Source organism: Saccostrea echinata, unplaced genomic scaffold, assembly GCF_033153115.1.
Source record: "Saccostrea echinata isolate AGI-Se365-2 ecotype Australia unplaced genomic scaffold, CSIRO_AGI_Sech_v1 ptg000023l, whole genome shotgun sequence".
In the NCBI taxonomy this organism is placed as follows: domain Eukaryota; kingdom Metazoa; phylum Mollusca; class Bivalvia; order Ostreida; family Ostreidae; genus Saccostrea; species Saccostrea echinata.
In genome coordinates this window covers 565,293-586,480 of record NW_026889772.1, presented here as the reverse complement: position 1 = coordinate 586,480, position 21,188 = coordinate 565,293, and the positions used below count along the sequence as shown (strand labels likewise).

At 35.5% G+C, this 21,188-nt stretch overlaps 1 long non-coding RNA gene across 1 annotated transcript; it reads right to left on the bottom strand.

The window, feature by feature from the left end:
• Window positions 1–8,142: 8,142 nt before the first annotated feature.
• On the bottom strand, window positions 8,143–9,489 carry LOC133191021 (uncharacterized). Its single transcript, XR_009721654.1, has 3 exons — window positions 9,418–9,489; window positions 8,828–9,112; window positions 8,143–8,351 (listed from the first exon to the last, which is right to left on the bottom strand). It is a non-coding gene; the product is annotated as an uncharacterized LOC133191021 (long non-coding RNA).
• Window positions 9,490–21,188: the final 11,699 nt, after the last annotated feature.

Below are 21,188 nucleotides of genomic sequence, written 5' to 3'. Positions count from 1 at the left end.
ATAATTAAGTCAAACCATTTTAAGCAGGCATGTAGTTATCAGACTTGGGTTGGGTTGGAGGGTTGCCCCCCCCCCCCCCCCTTATTTCCAAACATAACCTTTTACGATTGAAAATGTTCACTGAAAGGCTGGTAAATTAAATTAATAGATTGATCTTTAATGACCTTGTTCTATGACACTTCAAAATCCAAAATATAAAGATGTGTTTCAAATTTATCCATTTCCACAAAACCAGGTACATATCAATATGTATTTGCAGAATGGCTTGTGATGATAATAAATGCAAAACATATTTATTGATATCAATTAAATTCCAAGAAATCTCTGTCAATGGTTTTTTGTTTTATTCAAAACAAGTTTAAGTTTGTGCAATATGTAATTAACATGTTGTTTTTGTCCTGTCTAAATCTATATCAGCACATCCCAAATGTATATGTAATATGTGTGTAGCTTTGCTTTTCTTACCTCATCCAATTCTGTTTCTGTTTCTTTCTGAGTTTGGCTTCAAAAAGCTGAATTTCATTCTACAAACAGAAGTACACAACACTAAATTGAGATCATATTGATTTAAAAATTTTTTAAATTTAAAACCTTAAAAAAAAGGTCAACAGGCTCTAGGTTTTAAGTTTGTCAAATCACTAATTATGTTTTCATTTCTTTCTATTAACACCCCAAGAAAAAAAAAGGGGGGAAGGGGGTATTCATTTCATCAAACTTAAATGATGCCTATAGTTTGAACCAAGTTTAGCAACAAGTAAATTTTCAAAAGAAATCATTATTTGTTTTACTGTCACAGTGGTATAAATATACAATGCAGTTACTATTAGTCCACTACATTATACAATTGTCTGTATAGCAATGCTTCCAAGGTAATCCCTTCTCCTAAAAGATAATTATGTACAGAGTGTAAACCCCCCACCCACCCCCCACCTTTTCATTTTTTTTCGGACATAAAAGAGTCCAACCATTTTACACATATTTCACAATGGTGTTGGCATATCATAAAATCATTTTTTTTTCATGTAATATACATAGGTACTAGCTTAAACGGTAAATAAAGATATCTGCTATACTACATTTTTATTTACCACACTATTAAACATCCCGTGAATCCAACATAAGTTATAGTTAGACTCTATAATATGGGATACAATGATGTGACTGACCAACTATTTAACATTTCAGAATTACTCTCTTCAATTTTTTTTTTACTTATGAAATGCAAATTACTAACATAAGATCAATCAGAAATAAATTAGGGTCTATTAAAATGAGCAAAACCCAACTATATAGAACCCGTGGGCCTTTTTTTCATAAATTTCATAAATTATCTTTCAATGACATAATTGTGATATAATCTATATCACCAATTCAAAAATTACATAAAACAAACATTTTATAAAACCTACCCACTCTCAATGTATAAATCATCGTTAATTTATACACAGATAGTCCAGGGGTATTAATTCAATTTATTTTTATTTTTTTTATTTATTGACAACACCATCCTACATTGGCATATAGTTATGAATACAACAAACAATAACAAACAATTAATTTTTATAAAATGTTTGTTTAATTAAGCCAATTTTCTGAATTGATGATATAGATTATATCACAAATGTGTCATCCATATATGATTTATGAGAAAAAAAGTCGAATAGGCCTGGGGGTCTGTATTGGGGGGGGGGTCCTGTCTTCAAGCACCTGTGCACTTGCCAAGCGTTACATACTTTAATGCATGATTAATTTATGCTACACATTCTTCAGTTGTAAAAAAAAAAATGGTAAAAATTTCAATCACTCACCATAATAAGAACCATAAAGACCTCAAAACAGAGGCTCAGACCACTTTAAGTTTGTAATTTTCTGCTAGTCTTCTGTACATTGTCACTGAAAACAATGTAGGCAAAATACCGTTTTTACATCCAGTCCTATGTTAGAGAGCTATACCAAAGGGAGATAATTGAAGCAAAAGTGACGGAAATTATGGATCTAAATCAGTTTTCATACATAAATGTTTAAGTTGCCTACAGATTTTTTTCTTGATTCTTCTAGAACAAATGCTGTTAAATAAATATTTTATGTTGATAAGCTTTAATGTGCTTGTAGATTTTTTTTTATGAAGTCCTTCAAATTTTCTGGTTTTTTGAAGCAAAATTAACCTCGAAAAACTAGTACATTTATTAAAAGGTGAAGAGAATTTCAATAATTATATATAAACAGTAATTAAAATTGTGTATATTTATATGAATAAAAAAATAATTTAAAAAGCTTTTTAAATGATAAGTAATAAAAATGTGTTTACTTAACACTGGTTTCTGTAATTAATTTTTGACCCACAGTATAATAATAACACAAGGTATCCAACTCCGTATTACACAGAGTACCCCCCTCCCTCTGAATCGCGCTCATTTACAATTTCAGAGGACATGCACTGGCAAACTGTTTATACTTATGTCTTCTATGATAATTTATCTACACAACCATATATGGCATGCGTGTCTTTATTTTCTTTTATCCCCGTAAACAGCATCAAAACTCTGCTCGCCGAGTGGAAAAGTCAGACTCAACCATGAAATGGTATGTGCTAATCCTGGGCAGAGATTTTGATTGGCTAAAAATCTGTTTTTAAAATTACATTGGAAAAATATCGTAGTGTTTTAATGGAAAATGAGTGGTAAACAAATTTTATTTATTCACTGCATTGTTTAAACACTGGAATTGAATTCTTAAACTCACTCATTTTTTAATTTTGCTCTCTGCCCGGGATTAGCACATACCATGTGAGGCCTCGTGTAATTTAAATCTTTCAGTCTACATTTTTAAAATCTAATTTTACAATTTTATTTCACAATGAAATGGAAATATAAGGAATCACTGTCTAGTTAGTATAGTATGCCAGGGACATCAATGATAGTTGGAAACGTAGGCAAATTATCCCTCGTTTCCAACTATCGTTGATGCCCTGGCATACTCTATTAACTAGACAGTGATTCCTTAAATATACTGAGTATTCCACCCATACACATCTGTTATGTATTCAATTTCATCGAATCTGTTGCTATTAGGGATAGAATACCTTAACTTCTTTATTGCTGATTCAGCATCCAACTTCTTCAGCTAGCTTCTGAATGCCTGACTTTCCCAAAGCTTTGCCTTATATAACTTTTGGTTTGGCTAATCCATTCCAAGGGTTGTCAGGTCATTCCATTATTTGAGGTCTTCAATGTGTTTTACTCAAATGCCTCTTAAAGGGGGAGGAAATAAGCATCTCCTTCAAATTTACCTGGTCTTTGAACCCCTGTCAATCATCTGAAATTAAGCCTGGGATTGGATACTTGGATTTGATTGACATTTAGTTTTCTGCCGTTGTGTATATCTTGTGTACCTTGTCTGGAGCTTGTACCGACCATCGAATTTACATTCAGGCTTTTGATGCCTACCGCAAAATGCCAAGAAGCAATCAAGGCATTTTTTTTTAAGTCATAAGAATATGCTATAAATATAATCATTTTTTCAAACAATTAAATAAATGATAAGAAAAATCATGCTTATATACTAAAATTGTAATTTAAAAAGGGTGATTTCATTTCACGATTACAATCGATAATTATAATTTGTCAAAACATAATTTAACTAACGTACATTTGTTCTACCTTAACAAAATATACCGACCCGCGTTTGAAATATCATGGAATTAAATAAAATTATTTTTTTTAAAACAAGTATGACAACATTCATTACATTGTAATATTGCTAAAGTGAAACTTTATAATTAAGACAAATACGTGTCGCTTTTCTTCAAGTTACAGTATAATATTAACCAGATTTAGAAGAGAAATTATTGGGATTATAACATCTTGCTTTGCATGTAATATTTGAAATTATGAATCCTGAAGGAAAAAAGTATAATGCAGGTGATTCAATCCCCGTTTCACTTATAGCTGTCGGGGGAATCACCCTCTGTCCAAAGCCCTGGCCATTTTTACAGACAATGCGTCATGGAAAAATCACATAGGAATTATCTTATATAAGTATTTATTTCTACACAATTTAGCCTCTCAACAGCGTTTCTGAGTTTTATTATTACGGAGAGACTTATTTTTGACCCACTTCTTCTTTTGTATTGCGTACACGACGTGCAATTTGAATTACTTCCCTTTGTGTCGCCAGCTTACAACGACAAATGCTGGTCCTATAATATTCGTTATAACATGTGAAATTAATTAACAAACATACAGTATAATTGAAATTGACAAATCATTACAAAAGATTAATTTTAAAAGAAAGAATTTGAGTAGGATTTTGTCCGCAACAAAAACATTTCGCATGCTTTATTTCAGAATGTTATGGTCAACATTTCAATTGACCTACACAAGAAAAACAATTAATTCGTTTTACTATGTCGTAGGAAAACGTATACAGGTAATACATTCAGGTAACATCCTGTGTATAAAGGAAGGTATACACAAGCCAGCGTCGTTCTCTCGGGGCTTCTCATCCGCTTCGACTAAGCTCCACCCCACACCAAACTTACCTGAGGAAAACCGACCGGTTGAAAACCTCGGCCTTTAACCATTACACCTATATATTCCTATGTAAAACTTTGACTGTTGTGGCCTCGTCATACATGTACCCCTGTGGGTCATGATTTGAACAAACTTGAATCTACACTACCTGAGGATACTTCTGTTTTAATATGACTAATGATGGCTTAGCTGTTCTTCAGAAGAAGATTTTTAAAGATATTTCCTACATATTCCTATGGTAAACTTTGACCCCCTGCTGTGGCCCTGCCCTACCCCCAGGGGTCATGATTGGAACAAACTTGAATCTACACTACCTGAGGATACTTCTATTACAGTCAAACCTGTATTAAGCAGTCACCTGTGGGAAACATTAAAAGTGACCTTTATAGAGAGGTGACCTTTGAAAAGAGGTTCTTCTTTTTTCAAGAAAAAATTCTTTTCCAATTTATTTGTAAGTTCTGTGTTTTAAAGTACTAAATCATGGAATGTTAAAGAAAGATGTGTTTTGGAAATCAATGGTCTAGCTCTGTTAGATTTTTTTTAAATTTAAATAGTTTCAAGATTAAGTTCAAGCTAAATTTTATGACTCCAAAAAAATATATATATTGAGTCTAATAGGGCATCCTTCTTCCAAACAACAAAAAAACTTTCTTTTAATATAAGATGTCATCATCATGTTGTGCCATGAATAAAATATAATGTATTTTTTTTTATCTAAACTGCCTTTAAAAAATACAAGTTTAGTTAGTCCTAACAATTGTATGTTTAATAATACATAAATAGTAGCGTAATAAACAGACAAGTCATAATATTCTCAGTTTTTCAAAGCAGTACATAATACAAATTGATATCAAATTCCCAGGTGTTGTGAGCAATGAAGCGTGACTAATCCTAACGGTCGTCTTACCTAGTTGAAAATTACAAAATAATCAAGGACACATTGAGTATACAAAACAGTTTTAAATTAGGGTTTCTACAAATAATACGTTTCCTATGTGTTAAAAACGGCATGCCATGCGTTTACACAATTACGCCTATCAGAGTTGGGCATGCTAAAGGTGAACTAATAATTAGGAAACACCTAATTATTGTATCCATTAATAGATAAATAAGGATGTCTTGTTTTTTTTATATCACTCAGAATTTTTTTAAACCAGATTCAAATTCAATAACATTAAGATTCTCGTAAATCCGTTTTCCTGCTAACCTTTTCGGTCACAGCACCCTTGTTTAGTTTTGTTAAAAAAATAAATAAATTATCCAATATTTTTAAATGGTTTTATTTTTTCCAAGATATCACTACACAAGACCAATTATTTACTTTAATGACAAAATTTGGGAGTCACCTGACTTTAGATCTGGTCACGTGATCGGACAAAATGGCCGCTATATACGAGGTAAAACGGCGATTTTACATGAAATTTGATGACCACTGACCGCGTTACGCAGGTGACTGCTTAATAGAGTTACATTATATAGGAAAATTCATTATGAGGAAATAAAATGACCGCATAGGACAGGTGACCGCTGGATAAAGGTGACCGCTATGACAAGTTTGACTGCATAATATGACTAATCATGGCTTTGCTGCTCTTCATTAGAAGATCTTTTCAGATTTTTCCTATATATTCCTATGTAAAACTTCAACCCAATCTTGCGGCCCAGCCCTACCCCGGGGGTCATGATATGAGCAAAATTGAATCTAGAGTATGTAATAAAGCTTTCACATAAGTTTCATCTTTTCCTGCCCAGTGGTTCTTGAGAAGAAGATTTTTAAATGATGCCACCAATTTTTTCAGGAATTCTTAATTATCTCCCCTTGAAAGAGGGTGTTGCACTTCCTGTGAACAAACTTAAATATCCTTTACACAAGGATGCTTTGTGGCCAGACGAAAGAGGGACGCTGGACACTCTTTGATCAGAAAAGCTCACTTGAGCATTCAGCTCAGGTGAGCTAGAAAGGGTCAATTTCAAACCCCAAACTATGCCACACAATTAGGGAGTGAAAGTAAAGAGGAGGGATTTTACCTGCACAATAGAGCAGACTGTCTGAGGAAATGCATCAGATGGATTCAGAGATTCCATCAGTTATGGAAAGAGAAAAAATGCTCATAAGGCCAAGGTGCCATCATCTCCTTTGGCCAAGGAAGCTGAAAGATAAAAGTTTTCCACAGTGATTAAATGAAAATGAATCAAATCAGTCTGTCAAATTTTGCATAAAGCAATGATAACAAAGCAAAATTTCTCAAGTATTCTTATATGTACAAATTAAGGTCTCACACAAGGAAATAATTTCACTATATGTTACCATGTAGCTTTAATTAAATTAATTTATTAATTAGACTCTCAGCAGATAATTCATGAAAGAGAAAATAGAGATTAATGCTAAGACAAAAATTTGAGATCAGAAAAATACGCCTTATGCGGCTTTTAACAAAGAAAATTGACAGTAAACATACCTACCCTGAAATACACGTGGGTTTCACATGTTGACAAACAACATCCAGGAAGTTGACAAACAGTCTACACACCATCCAGGAAGTTGACAAACAGTCTACACACCATCCAGGAAGTTGACAAACAGCCTACACACCATCCAGGAAGTTGCATCATGCGCATCTAAAAAAAGAGTTCCCTTTAATTCAGTGGCAGAATTCTGCTAAAGATATGATGTTCCTAGTACATGAGTCCAAAATTAAAACTGTAGACCTAAAAAAAAGTTGCTGAAAACAAAAAAAGAAAAAGAAATTGTCTCTCTCTCTCTATACATATATATATAGAACTACAATTGACTAAGGCCAAATAAAAAAATATGTGTGGTTCCGGTTACCCGACCGTCCCTATTTTGTACCCCACAACCCTAAACTTTTTTTCGGCAATTTTCATATTTTTTCCGGAATTTTCCCAGATTTCTATCTATAGCTCCGGTTTAAGTTTTAGTTCCAGCAATGAAGGCCTCCTTGCAAAACATAGTGCAAGTGTTTAATAGTGTTAAATCCAAAGCAAGCTAGCATGTAGGTGTCCCCTACCAATATTGACTAGTATATTATCATACCACATCTAAATGCCACTTGCAAAGGAGTGATAGGTATTACTTAGAAAAATTAAGAAAATCATTTAAAAAAAAAAAAAAAAGACCCTACCTACCTACCCTAATTTTTTTGGAGGTGTAACCGGAACCACACATATTTTTTTGTTTGGCCTAAGTTCATTTTGATTGACTATTTCCTTGCGTAAGACCTTTAAGACGACTAAAAGTTAATGAAATTAAATACAATTTGCAGAAAATGTCTTTTAGTTATTTATCTTTCATATACTAGTATCAAAATTTATCTTTGTCCTTAAGGGATGAAAAATAGGAGATAACTCTTCCTAACAGATTATTGAATTTTAGGCTAAATTTCTATACAAATTCATCTACAGTATATTAATTTCAAAACTTAAAAAAATCTTATGAGTTAATTATTGAGAAAAAAATTTGGAATGAAATGCAAGCTGAAATGTTGGGGTTTTTGGCTATCTGCTTAAAAGTTTTTTGAACTCTAATTAATAAGCTCTAATTAGTTACGAAACAGGAAGTTTAGTGATTTATACGGAATTAATTAGCAAAAAATTGAAAATCTTAATTCTAAAACAAAGTCAGAGACTGGAAAAAATGGTGTCAAAAGAGACTTCAATAATGTACCTTGGAGCTTTGATAACAGTGATCACTGATTAATGGCTGGTGATTAAGATAAGGGGTTCTTTAGCAGTGGGGGGTGATGAGGCTTTTCCATCAGTCATCAAAGAATGGAGTTTCTCTTAGTAGACCAGGCAGCTCTAAAATAAATAAACAACACAAAAGTTTACAATACTTAAAAATGTGCACCACATACAATAGCATTATAATATTATTAGAAAAAGTCTACAAGTGTACAGTTAAATAATAATCATGCCAAAAAAGGGACCAAAATGGTTGCCTCAACATCAATACAAAAAAGGAAGTATTCCTCACAACAAAGGCCAGAAGAATATAGGGACCACCAGCCCAGTCCAATTTCTAGTTCCCATAAGAAGACTAAGTAAAGAAGAGTTTCAGGACATTGTACAACCACAGAAGAATGGAATGTTTGCAGTTACAGATGCCAAGAGCCAAAGCAGTGAGATGAAGATTTTGTGACCAGGGCCAAGTGAAATCCAGCCTGTAGACTTCTACATGGAAGCTGTGTCAGATGATCCAAATTCAAAATTATACAAAGTCCTTCACCAAGAGAAGACTGCTAAATTGTGGAATCAGGCATTTATAGAACACTCACATAAGTTTCCAGACTGTGACGGTTCACTGGACTGGAACCAGCATGGGGAGGAAAAACGAGGCCTGGCATGGATCCTTTTATCCGATGTAAGAAGTGCCACTATATCAGTCACCAAGAAAAGCTTTACGAAGAGGTGAGGAGATCTGGAAGGGGATGAAGAGCTGCACAGCTAAATGTGGCCATGGCTGTCGGTCACCTGGGTACCAGTCTTACAACAGAGGGTATGCGTGGTATGCTTCTTGGTGCAAATATTGAACCAGCTTCAGCCACCAACATGCAACAGACCTGCAACAAAGTGGGGAAAATTATCACTGAATTAAATAAAAACAGTATGAAGAAAATAAGGCAGAATATTCAAGAACTTAATAAAAATGTGGACTTCCTGATACCGCTATCAGAGCGGAAGGAGATGCCAGGTATAATAATGCCACCTTCAGTGCCATTGAAAAACCCCCATTCCAAGCTGCCACCCAAGTGACTTATACCGTAAGTGAAAATGTAACTCAGAGGAAAAATGTTCTGGCAGTGTTCTGTGGAAACAAACTATGCAAGAAAGGCACACACCTATGAAGCAAAGGAAAGGAAGTTACCTGCCCAGGACACGAAGACTACACTGCAACCCTTCCTCCGGAGACCACCATTGGAGATGAGAAGAGATGGGCGCAAACTGTATCGGGGAGTTACAAAGTGTTGACCGTCCACTCGTCATTTCCCATTTCACCAGTGATGGAGATAGTGCCGCTGCATCTGGAGCATCTGTAAAACAAGGACATGTGATTGAAAACCTTAAAGACTTGCGTCACTTCCTTGACTCTCAAAGAAAACAGACTGCTAAGGCTCCATTCTGTCACATGTTTCTGGAAAGAATCAATAAAGCTATAAAAGAATCCATGCAGAGAAGATTTGCCTTGGACCTGAAGCTTCGATGCAGGACAGAGTATGACAATTGCTACAAACACTACTCCGGAGACTTACCTTTGATGAAGCGGGCTATGTCCACTGCTGTCATAAGCTGCTACCAAGGACAGTGCGGAAAGTCCCGTCAACTTTATTCCTTTTCCTGTCATGGACTGAAAAGCTATAAGTGGAAATCTTCAGTGCTGCCTAGTGACTTTGAATTAAACATGACAGAAGATGACAAATGTTTGTTAAAAGACTGTATAAATTTGACTTTAGGACGAAGTAATCTTGATAGAATTAAATATCATACTTGTACACAAAAATCTGAATCTGTGAATAGGTCATATTTAAAATCAAATCCAAAATGTATTACAAGTAGTAGAAATAGGGGTCATGGAAATTAAACATTGGAACTTTGTGAATCTGTAGGGGCACCTGTTGTAAAAGAAAGTAGAGTGGTTCATCATCTAAAACAACAACAAAATAGGCAAAATTACTTCAAAATGAAACAAAAACTGTTAAAATATAAATCTCAAAGAGGAAAATACTATAGATCTAAAAGATATCAGCAGTACGATAAAAAATCTAAAGACACTTACTGTAAATCACTAACAGATCCAAAATTAAAAAGGAAGTTGTAAGACTCTAAAGGGGGGGGGGGGGGGATTGATGCTGTGTATTTAATTTAAATGTATGAAATTTGCATTTAATAAATATTTTGTGAATTGTCTTACATGTAATAATTGTTGCTATTTTTTTATTATGCACTGAATCTATTCAACTGTGTAAATGGGGAAAATGTGGATATGTAAATGATGTATAATTGTATGTGTAAAATATGTGACATTTTCTTATACGAGGGAGTCTATGCATGTAAATATGTAAAATTATCTCATTAAAATTATTTTAATTAATAATCTTGTTTTTCTTACCTGTCTGAACACAACAAAGGTTACAGAGGTGATTGGTAGAAATACGGGTATTCGGGTGTCAAAACTCTCCATTGATGACCAGACTGCATGCCGCATTGTATATCCGCCATTTTTGATCTTTAAAAGGGGAGACTACTCCTGAAATCAAAAGGGGAGACTACTCCTGAAATCAAAGAAATTGGTCAAAATGAGAGTTACCTGTTCCTCTTTAGGTCTCACACAAGGAAATAATTTCACTATATGTTACTATGTAGCTTTACTTAAATTTATTAATTAATTAGACTCTCAGCAGATAATTCATGAACGAGGAAATAAAGATTAATGTTGAGACAAAAATTTGAGATCAGAAAAAACACGCCTTATGTGGCTTTTAAGAAAGAAAATTGAGTGTAAACATACCTACCCTGAAATACACGTGGGTTTCACATGTTGACAAACAGCCTACACACCATCCAGGAAGTTGACAAACAGCCTACACACCATCCAGGAAGTTGACAAACAGCCTACACACCATCCAGGAAGTTGCATCATGCGCATCTAAAAAAAGAGTTCCCTTTAATTCAGTGGCAGAATTCTGCTAAAGATATGATGTTCCTAGTACATGAGTCAAAATTAAAACTGTAGACCTAAAAAAAGGTTGCCGAAAATGAAAAAAGAAAAAGAAATTGTCTCTATATATATAGAACTACAATTGACTAAATTCATTTTGATTGGCTATTTCCTTGCATAAGACCTTTAACTATTTATTTATCAGATTATATAAAAAATTAACCCTCTAAGAATGGAATACATGTCATACACAATTACATGTAATACATGTTAATACATGCAAGGTCAAAATGATACATGCAGCTGAATATCATTTTAAAATTATACATCATGTTGAAGTTCTGTATGTCATGTCAGTAAGTCTAAGGGAAGTAACTCATATCTGCTGCTATGCTCTTTTAGCTGCGTTGATTGTTCTATGCAAATGAACCATTATGACTTTACCTAAGCTTGCTAAACAAAATTCCCACAGACTTCTACATTCTGGAAAAACAGCTGAGATGTGAAATGAAGTTGTCTCACTGCACCAGCATCATGCAGTGACCTGGCTGTGATGGACTCCTTGTGAGGGACCTGGCATCTAATGACAGATGCAGTTACCTGAGCAGAATGGGATTCCTCTGCGTGAATATTATTTGTTTGTATCAAGGCAGTACAATTATTATGAGGATGTAGAGACCAAATCCCTGGGTAGGAAAGATACACACTCTACAACATGGTCTTTAAGTTGGACTTAGTCACTGGGCAACCCCCTTTAGGTAATGGTAGGGTGAGGAAAATTCTTCCTTCTACTAACACTGCCCTTCTTTCTTGCAGTCCCTACAAAAAACATCAAATAAAATCATGCTCACAATAGAAACCCTTAATGAGGCTGAATGTCACCAGCTGGTAGATGTCAACACCCTTAGGGGAAGTGACTCCCCCACGACATCCCTGTACGGTGTGTTGGCATGAATAATAACCCTTGTACTCAGAGGTGGGTAAAACACCATTCCAGCCAGTGACACAGACTGTGTACTCATTTGCTGAGAATATCACAACCAAACATCAAATTAATAAAATGGTTACTGAAAATAAAGTTTGCTCTAAACATAGCCACTTACTGGATGAAGGCACTGCTGACAAGCACTGCAGTCCTGGGGTGTGTGGGGCAAATCTACCAGTGCAGCATACTACTGGGGATGAGTTCACCTGGGTTAGGGAGGGGATGGCAGAACTCCCTTGAAGAAAGGGAGGTAACCACTGATCTGGACAGCTCTGCTAGTCAAGCTGCAGATTTCTTCTATGATGATGGTCTGCTGCAAAGTAAACCAATTCATTATTTTGACACTCAACATTTGTCAGAGTCCATCAGAAAGTCAACAAGAGGCACATGGGCCTCATTGCTCACCTAGCCTCAGCTCAGGTGAGGTAATTAAAAAGACCAAAACTGTTAGAGGTCATGCCAAAAAGACCTAAGGCAGGAAAAAAAAAACAAAGAGCAAGCGCCACTTAGGGCCTTTTTTGGCCCTGTGAATTTCTGAAAAAACGAAACTGCTCAGTTTTGGTTGACAATGCAGTATTTATCACTTGGACCCTTGGTGAACTTGTATCTATTGAACATGACGTAATTTTCTTTCTAGTCAATGAATTATGACGTCATGAAATGCGTCATATTTTCCCATTTCCTGTAAATTCCTTTAAAAATGCCGAAATTTGAAGTATTATTTCAATATTTCATATAGAGCACAACCTCTGATCCAAAATATGCAGTTACATAATGAAAGATGTGTTCATGAAGATCATAAAACATGTTTTAATTTTTGGATCGAGGGCTGTGCTCATATTTTAATTCTTTGCTGAAGGTAGTTAAATATGCCTGTTTTCTGCAAAATTCAAGAACATTGCATGTCTACAAAGCCTGTTTTCTAATACCTGTATTCTCAAAAAGAATTTTTTTCTAGGAAATGAAAGCACTAAGTCTCTTCTTTATTTTGATACATGGAATGGGACAGAGGGACATAGTCAAGTAATTGATATAAGGACAGGGCCGTTTTATGCATAAAGTGAACCTAGCTCTTTGTGCATAACTTTGCCCTTGATAGATGTACAGCTGAGATAAATCAAGATCAGGCAGTACATGCTAGAGATGCAGATAAATTATTTTAAAACAAGCTGTCTTTTTTCCATATGTTTGCAATAGTGAAGTGTTACATGGGAGCTCTTGCATTACACAGAAAACACTCTCTGATGTGCAAAGGGTCAGGGGTTGAAATATATGGTAGTCCTAGTCATTTTAGCAGGCTAGTCGTTTTAAGACTCAGGCTAGCCAGGGCTCTCATTTGTCTATAATTGGGGCCATTCAAGGGCCCCACTCCCAATTCAAAAAAGGTACTTTTTTCCCAATTAATGTGTTAATTTTCCCAATAGTCATTTCTCCCAAAAATTAATAAAAGAAAATATAGCTGGAAATATAATATCTTAACTTGCTATTCATATTCCTCTGTTTTGTAAAACAAATTTAGTTGATAGCAAAGACAGGAAACCCAATATATATGATTTTAAAGTACATATAATGGTTATCCCAAAATTTCCCAAAAGGTCTTTATTTTCCCAATCTTTACAGCCTGGCCCCATTCCCAAAAAGTGGTGTGAGAGCCCTGCTAGCTAATTTAAATGTAATGATAGTCCATTGCACTAGCAGAACGGGAAAAAAATTTCTCGTCAGTTCACTTTCTCTTTTCTATGTAGACTGGTTTCTTTTGACTGAGAAATAGTTTAATTTGTTTCTGTCACCAAAATGTGTGAAACTTTAACTTGTTACATTTTCATTTTGCATAGAAAAATTGTCGAGCTAGTTAGTTTGAGGTTTGGGCTAGTAATTTTTTTACTAATTAGTAGCCCCTGGGCTAGTGGGATTTCCAGGAAAATTTCAACCCCTGAAAGGGTTCACTAAATATAAATTATGTTAGCAAGAGTTGATTTGAACTTCATTTCATTTGGATAAGTCAACATACATATACACTCAATAATCTGTATACACTTAAGATTCAGAAACAAATTGATGCTGCAACTTATATTAATCTGTTTCCTTGAAATAATTTTGAACAATAAATGTTTGTTTTTTGTTTAACATCTCCCTCTCAAATATTTTGTACTCAAATACAATGTAGAGACACCACCATTGCTGGTTGAGGGCTGAAAATTTAGACTTACATGTAGAGACTTAAGTTTGTTGCATCCGGTCTGATCCCCATGAACAATAAATGTACGTTTGCCAATTTTGAATGACAAATAATTAAGTAAAATAAAATATTAAAGTAAAATGAAAAACGAAAGGCCCATGGGCCACAACACTCACCTGAGTAACTGATTAACTGATTAGAATCTAAACTACCCCAGGACTTACAAGTAACTTTCAACCTTTCTGGCCCAGTGGTTCTTGAGAAGAAGATTTTTAAAGATTTTTTTCTGCATATTTCAATGTAAAACTTGGATTCCCTATTGTGGCCCCACCCTACCCCTGGGGTCATGATTTGAACAATTTATGCCCTGTTCACACAGAGAGTTTAATTCACAGTTAATTAATGCAAAGTAAAATGATGCGAATTAATCTAATGCGAATTAAATTGCGTTCACACGACAGCTAATGTGAAGTAAACTAATGCGAATTATAATTTTATTTCTACAACAAGGCTATTCAGTGAGGCTTTTATGATGTCATTTACAAATCATGTCATATTGTGCAGAGCAGGTACATACATTTGACATAATTTAGTGATTAACATAATTTTCCTTTGTCTTCCACTCAAAAATAGCACAAGTACCCATATTTCACCATCGACATGTGGCCTGTGACTTAATTCTGCCTTACGCATGCTTCAAAATTTAATTCAAATTAGCTTCGCTTAGCTAATGCGAAGTAATTTAACGTGCAGTAAACTAATTCAAATTAAACTAATTCCCATTAAATTCTCCATGTGAACGCGGATCAAATTTAATTCGGAGTTAGTTACGTTTAATTAGAATTAAACTCTCCATGTGAACAGGGCATTAGAATCTACACTACCCCAGGATGCTTCCACATAAGTTTCAGCTTTTCTGGCCCAGTGGTTCTTGAGAAGAAGATTTTTAAAGATTTTTACTACATATTTCAATGTAAAACTTGGATTCCCTATTGTCGCACCGCCCTACCCCCGGGATCATGATTTGAACAATTTAGAATCTACACTATCTCAGGATGCTTCCACATAAGTTTCAGCTTTTCTGGCCCAGTGGTTCTTGAGAAGAAGATTTTTACTACATGTTTTAATGTAAAACTTGGATTCCCTATTGTGGCCCCACTCTACCCCCAGGGGTCACGGTTTGAACATTTTAGAATCTACACTACCCCAGGATGCTTCCAAATAAGTTTCAGCTTTTCTGGCCCAGTGGTTCTTGAGAAGAAGATTTTTAAAAGATTTTTACTACATATTTCAATGTAAAACTTGGATTCCCTATTGTGGCCCCACCCTACCCCGTAGGGTCATGACTTGAACAATTTAGAATCTACACTACCTTAGGATGCTTCCACATAAGTTTCAGCCCTGGCCCTGTGGTTCTTGAGAAAATTTTTAATGACCCTACCCAATTTTTGTCTTTTCTTGATTATCTCTCCTTTGAAGGAAACTTGGCCCTTCATTTTAACAATTTACACTCCCCTTCATCCAAGGATGCTTTGTATCAAGTTTGGTTAAAATTGGCCCAGTGGTTCTTGAGAAGAAGTTGAAAATGTGAAAAGTGTACAGACGGACGGACGGACGATGGACAGCGGGTGATCAGAAAAGCTCACTTGAGCTTTCAGCTCAGGTAAGCTAAAAACAAGAAGTCTGTGAGCGAATGCTCATTAGTAAAACCCCTGCTCTGATGTGAATATAATATACTAGGGCTGTGTATTGAGCGAAAAAAAATCGATACAATACAATATTTTATAATGTGATATCCGATATATTGGATTCTTTAACAAGTCTATCTAAAAAGTCTTATAAATCATTTAATGCATGAATTTTTAAAAAAAAACTTATTGTTTTATAATCCATTTCAAAGTTCTTGTCTCACTGTCATTACAAATTACATTTCAAATTCAAACTTTTAATGACTGTGAAATCAACATGTTAAAATAAAGTTGTCTATGTATTTTGTAATATTTATCTAAGATGTGCTATCTGCTTAATGATTATATCATTATTGATCAATTTTAATTCAAAACAGTGAAAATATAACCTTTGGTGATTGAAATTCCCAACTTTTTCACAGATTTTTCAGAAAATCTGCCTGTCCGATACGTAATTGAAGTTATTGTTTTGATACGATACATCCTTAAATATCGATATATATTGAAATACTGATACAGCCCTAGAATATACCCTCTCATGTTGACACTGAATTCATACAAAATGAATCCCACCATATGGCATGCCTAAACAAAGAGTGTGCTAAAATTTCAAGCATCTGCGCTGAGTAGTTGCTGAGAAAACTGTGACGGAAATTTGGTACGAACAGATGCACAGATAAACAGGAAGTTATCATCTGATTCAAACAACAAGAGGCCCAGGGGCCACAACGCTCCCCTGAGCACATTGGCTAGGCAAAAGCACAAATCAGTTCAGTACTGAAAATATTACAAAGAAGGGGGGGGGGGGAAGGGGGGGGGGCGGCTGGAATTTTACACTACTTGATGATGCTTCCATGTCAATATAACAAATGGCTTTGTTGTACTTGAGAAGATTTTTAACAAAATTTTTGCTATATATTCCTTTGTAAAAATTTGATCCCCCAGTGTGGCTCCTCCCTATCCCAGGGGTCATCATTTGAACAAACTTGAATCTACACTACCTGAGGATGCTTCTATATCAATATGACTGAACATAGCTTTTCTGTTCTTGAGAAGAAATTTTTATGCCCCCGGATCAAAAGATTCCAAGGTATATTGTTTTTGTCCTGTCTGTCTGTTTGTCTGTTTATCTGTTTGTTTGTTTATCTGTTTGTCTGTTTATCTGTTTGTCTGTCTGTCTGTTGTCAACTTTAACCTTGCCCATAACTTTCGATTGGTTGGAGCTATGACTTTCATATTTCAAATGTGTATTCCTTGTGACAAGACCTTTCTTTGGGTACCATCATATTTGACCTTTTGACCTTGACCTTGGAGTTTGACCCACTTTTGCAAAATTTTATAAGACTTTAACCTTGGCCATAACTTCTGAACAGTTGGTGCTTGGGGTTTCAAACTTCACATATGTATTCTTTGTGACAAGGCCTTCCTTTGGATACCAACAACCAACAACTTTGACCTTTTGACCTTGACCTTGGAGTTTGACCTACTTTTGAAAAACTTTAACCTTGGCCATAACTTTTGAACGGTTAGAGCTAAGGCTTTCATACTTCACATATGTACTCCTTGTGACAAGACCTTCCTCTGGATATCAACCTCTTTGACCCTTTGACCTTGACCTAGGAGTTTGACCTACTTTTGAAAAACTTTAACCTTGGCCATAACTTTTGAATGGTTGATGCTAGGGCTTCAATACTTCACATATGTAATTCTTGTGACAAGACCTTCGTTTGGATACCAACCACTTTGACCTTTTGACCTTGACCTAGGAGTTTGACCTACGTTTGAAAAACTTTAACCTTGGCCATAACTTTTGAATGATTGATGCTAGGGCTTCAATACTTCACATATGTAATCCTTGTGACATCACCTTCCTTTGGATACCAACCACTTTGACCCTTTGACTTTGACATAGGAGTTTGACCTACTTTCGATAAACTTTAACCTTGGCCATAACTTCTGAATGGTTGGTGCTAGGGCTTTCATACTTTACATATGTAATCCTTGTGACAAGACCTTCCTTTGGATACCAACAATTTTGACCTTGACCTTGATGTTTTACTTACTTTTAAAAAACTTTAACCTTCGCCATAACTTTTGAACAGTTGCAGCTAGGGCTTTCGAATTAAACATTTTTTATCTTTTGGCCTGGATTTTGACTTGCATTTGAGAAACTTTAACCTTCGCCATAAGCTGCCATACGGGGACATCTTGTTTTCTATATGTTCTTATGTAAAACTTTCAATCCAAGATTAAGGCCCCACCCTACCCCTGGGGGTCATCATTTGAACAAAATTGAATCTACACTACCTGAGGATGCTTCCATATCAAAATGATTAATCATGGCTTTCAGGGTTCAACACTAACGTTAGACCGTTAGTCTCAGACTAATACATTTTCATTCGGACTAATAAAATATGTGGCTAATTAGTCCTAACGGACCAATGAAAATTTCTGAAAAACAATATGAATAAATTACCGATGTCCGATTCTCGACAACTTTTACTGGAAAATCCCGAGTGTATTTTTAGATTTCTAGCTTTTGGCGGGTAGTTACGCAATGCTGGGTCAATTCAGCTTAATTTTTCGACTGATCAATATGAAGTATAAGGTTTTAGCGATCATGATTTAGCATGACACTTTCAAGAAAGATGTTGGACGTTTTGGATGTTATGTAAAGATAAAAAAAAAATGAGATTGGGAATACGATCGTACTTGCTGATTGCGAGATTTCAATGAATCTGTGGAATAATATATTTCACATAAATACTTTGTTTATATCAAAAAATAATACATATATTAATTGTCATGTTAAATTAATGTTAAAAAACATTGATTTTCTTTTTTTTTTTTTTTTTTTGGACGGACTTATAAAATCGCGTGCGGGCTAGTAAAGGAATGAAGCACTAGTCCGGCTGGACTAAAGCCTTAAAAAGTTAGTGTCGAACCCTGGCTTTGCAGTTCTCCAGAAGAAGATATTTTTGTACATATTTCTATTTAAGACTATGATCCTCCACTGTGGCCCCACCCTACATCTGGGGGTCATGATTTGAACAAAATAGAATCTACACTACCTGAGGATGCTTCCATATCAATATGACCAATCAGGGCTTTGCTGTTCCTGAGAAGAAAATCTTTAAAAATTTTTCCTACGTAAAACTTTGATTATCCATTGTGGCCCTGCCCTACCCCCAGGGGTCATGATTTGAACAAACTTGAATCTACACTACCTGAAGATGTTTCCACATGAGTTTCAGGGTTAGGGTTAGGGTTCCTGGCCCTGTGGTTCTTGAGAAGAAGATTTTTAAAAGATGCTATTGATTTTTCACTTATTCGTAATTATCTCCCCTTTGAAGAGGGCGTGGCCCTTCATTTGAACAAACTTGAACCCCCTTTACCCAAGGATGCTTTGTGGCAAGTTTGGTTGAAATTGGCCCAGTGGTTCTGGAGAAGAAGTCCAAAATGTGAAAAGTTTACAGACAGGCGGAGTTTCAGGGTTAGGGTTAGGGTTCCTGGCCCTGTGGTTCTTGAGAAGAAGATTTTTAAAAGATGCTATTGATTTTTCACTTATTCGTAATTATCTCCCCTTTGAAGAGGGCGTGGCCCTTCATTTGAACAAACTTGAACCCCCTTTACCCAAGGATGCTTTGTGGCAAGTTTGGTTGAAATTGGCCCAGTGGTTCTGGAGAAGAAGTCCAAAATGTGAAAAGTTTACAGACAGGCGGACAGACAGACAGACAGACGGACTACAGACAAAATGTGATCAGAAAAGCTCACTTGAGCTTCCAGCTCAGATGAGCTAAAAATGAACCCCACCATATGACATGCCTAACAAAGGATGTGCTAAAATTTCAATCATCTGCACTGAGTAGTTGCTGAAAAAACTGTGTCGGAAATTTTGTACAGACAGATGCACAGATAAACAGAAACATGACATCAGATTCGAACAAAAATGAATCCCACCATATGGCATGCCTAAACTAAGAGTGCGCTAAAATTTCAAGCATCTGTGATGAGTATAGTTGCTGAGAAAGTTGCCTCGAAAATTTGTTTTTTTCCATATATGTCCCTTTGTAAAAATTTGATTCCCAATTGTGGCTCCTTCCTATGCCCGGGGGTCATAATTTAAACAAACTTGAATCTACACTACCTGAGGATGCTTCCATATTAATATGACTAACCTTGGACCTGCTGTTCTTGAGCAGAAGATTTTTTCCAAATTATTCTTACGCAAAACTTTGATCCCCCATTATGGCCCTACCCTACCCCTACCCCTGGGGGTCATCATTTGAACAAACAAACCTTAATCTACATTAAATAAGGATGCTTCAATATCAATATGACTACGGCTTTGCCATTCTTTACATGTAGCAGAAGATTTTTTAAAGATTTTTTCCTAATTGTTTTGTAAAAGTTTGATCCCCCATTCTGGTCCCACTCTACCCCAGGGGTCATTATTTGAACAAATGTGAATCTACACTACCTTGAATCTACACTACCTGAGAATGCTTCCATATTAATATGACTAACGATTTATAAAGATTTTTCCCTTTAACTCCTATACATGTAAAACTTTGATCCCTCAATGTGGCCCCACCCTATCCTGGGGAGTCAACATTTGAACAAATTTGAATCTACACCCCTGAGGATTCTTCCATATTAATATGAATAATTCTGGCCTTCCTGTTCTTACACAGAAGATTTTAAATTTTTTTTTTTCTTAAATACTCCTATATAAAACACCAATCCCCATTGTGGCCCCAACCTACCTGGGGGGGGGGGGGGGGGAGTATTTGAATAAGCCTTAATCTACACTATGTAAAGAAGCTGACATATAAGTTTCAATTTTTTGGGACCAGTGGTTCTTGAGAAGATTTTTAAATATTTCAAATTTTCACTATTTCTGAATTATCTCCCCTTGAAAGAGGCATGGCCCTTCATTTAAATAAATTAACGTGAATCCCCTTCATCAAAGGATGTTTTGTGGCTAGTTTGGTTGAAATTGGCCATGTGGTTCTGGAAGAAGTCGAAAATGTGAAAAGTTTACAGACGGACAGACAGACGGACTACAGACAAAATGTGATCAGAAAAGCTCACTTGAGCCTTCGGCTCAGGTGAGCTAAAAATTACT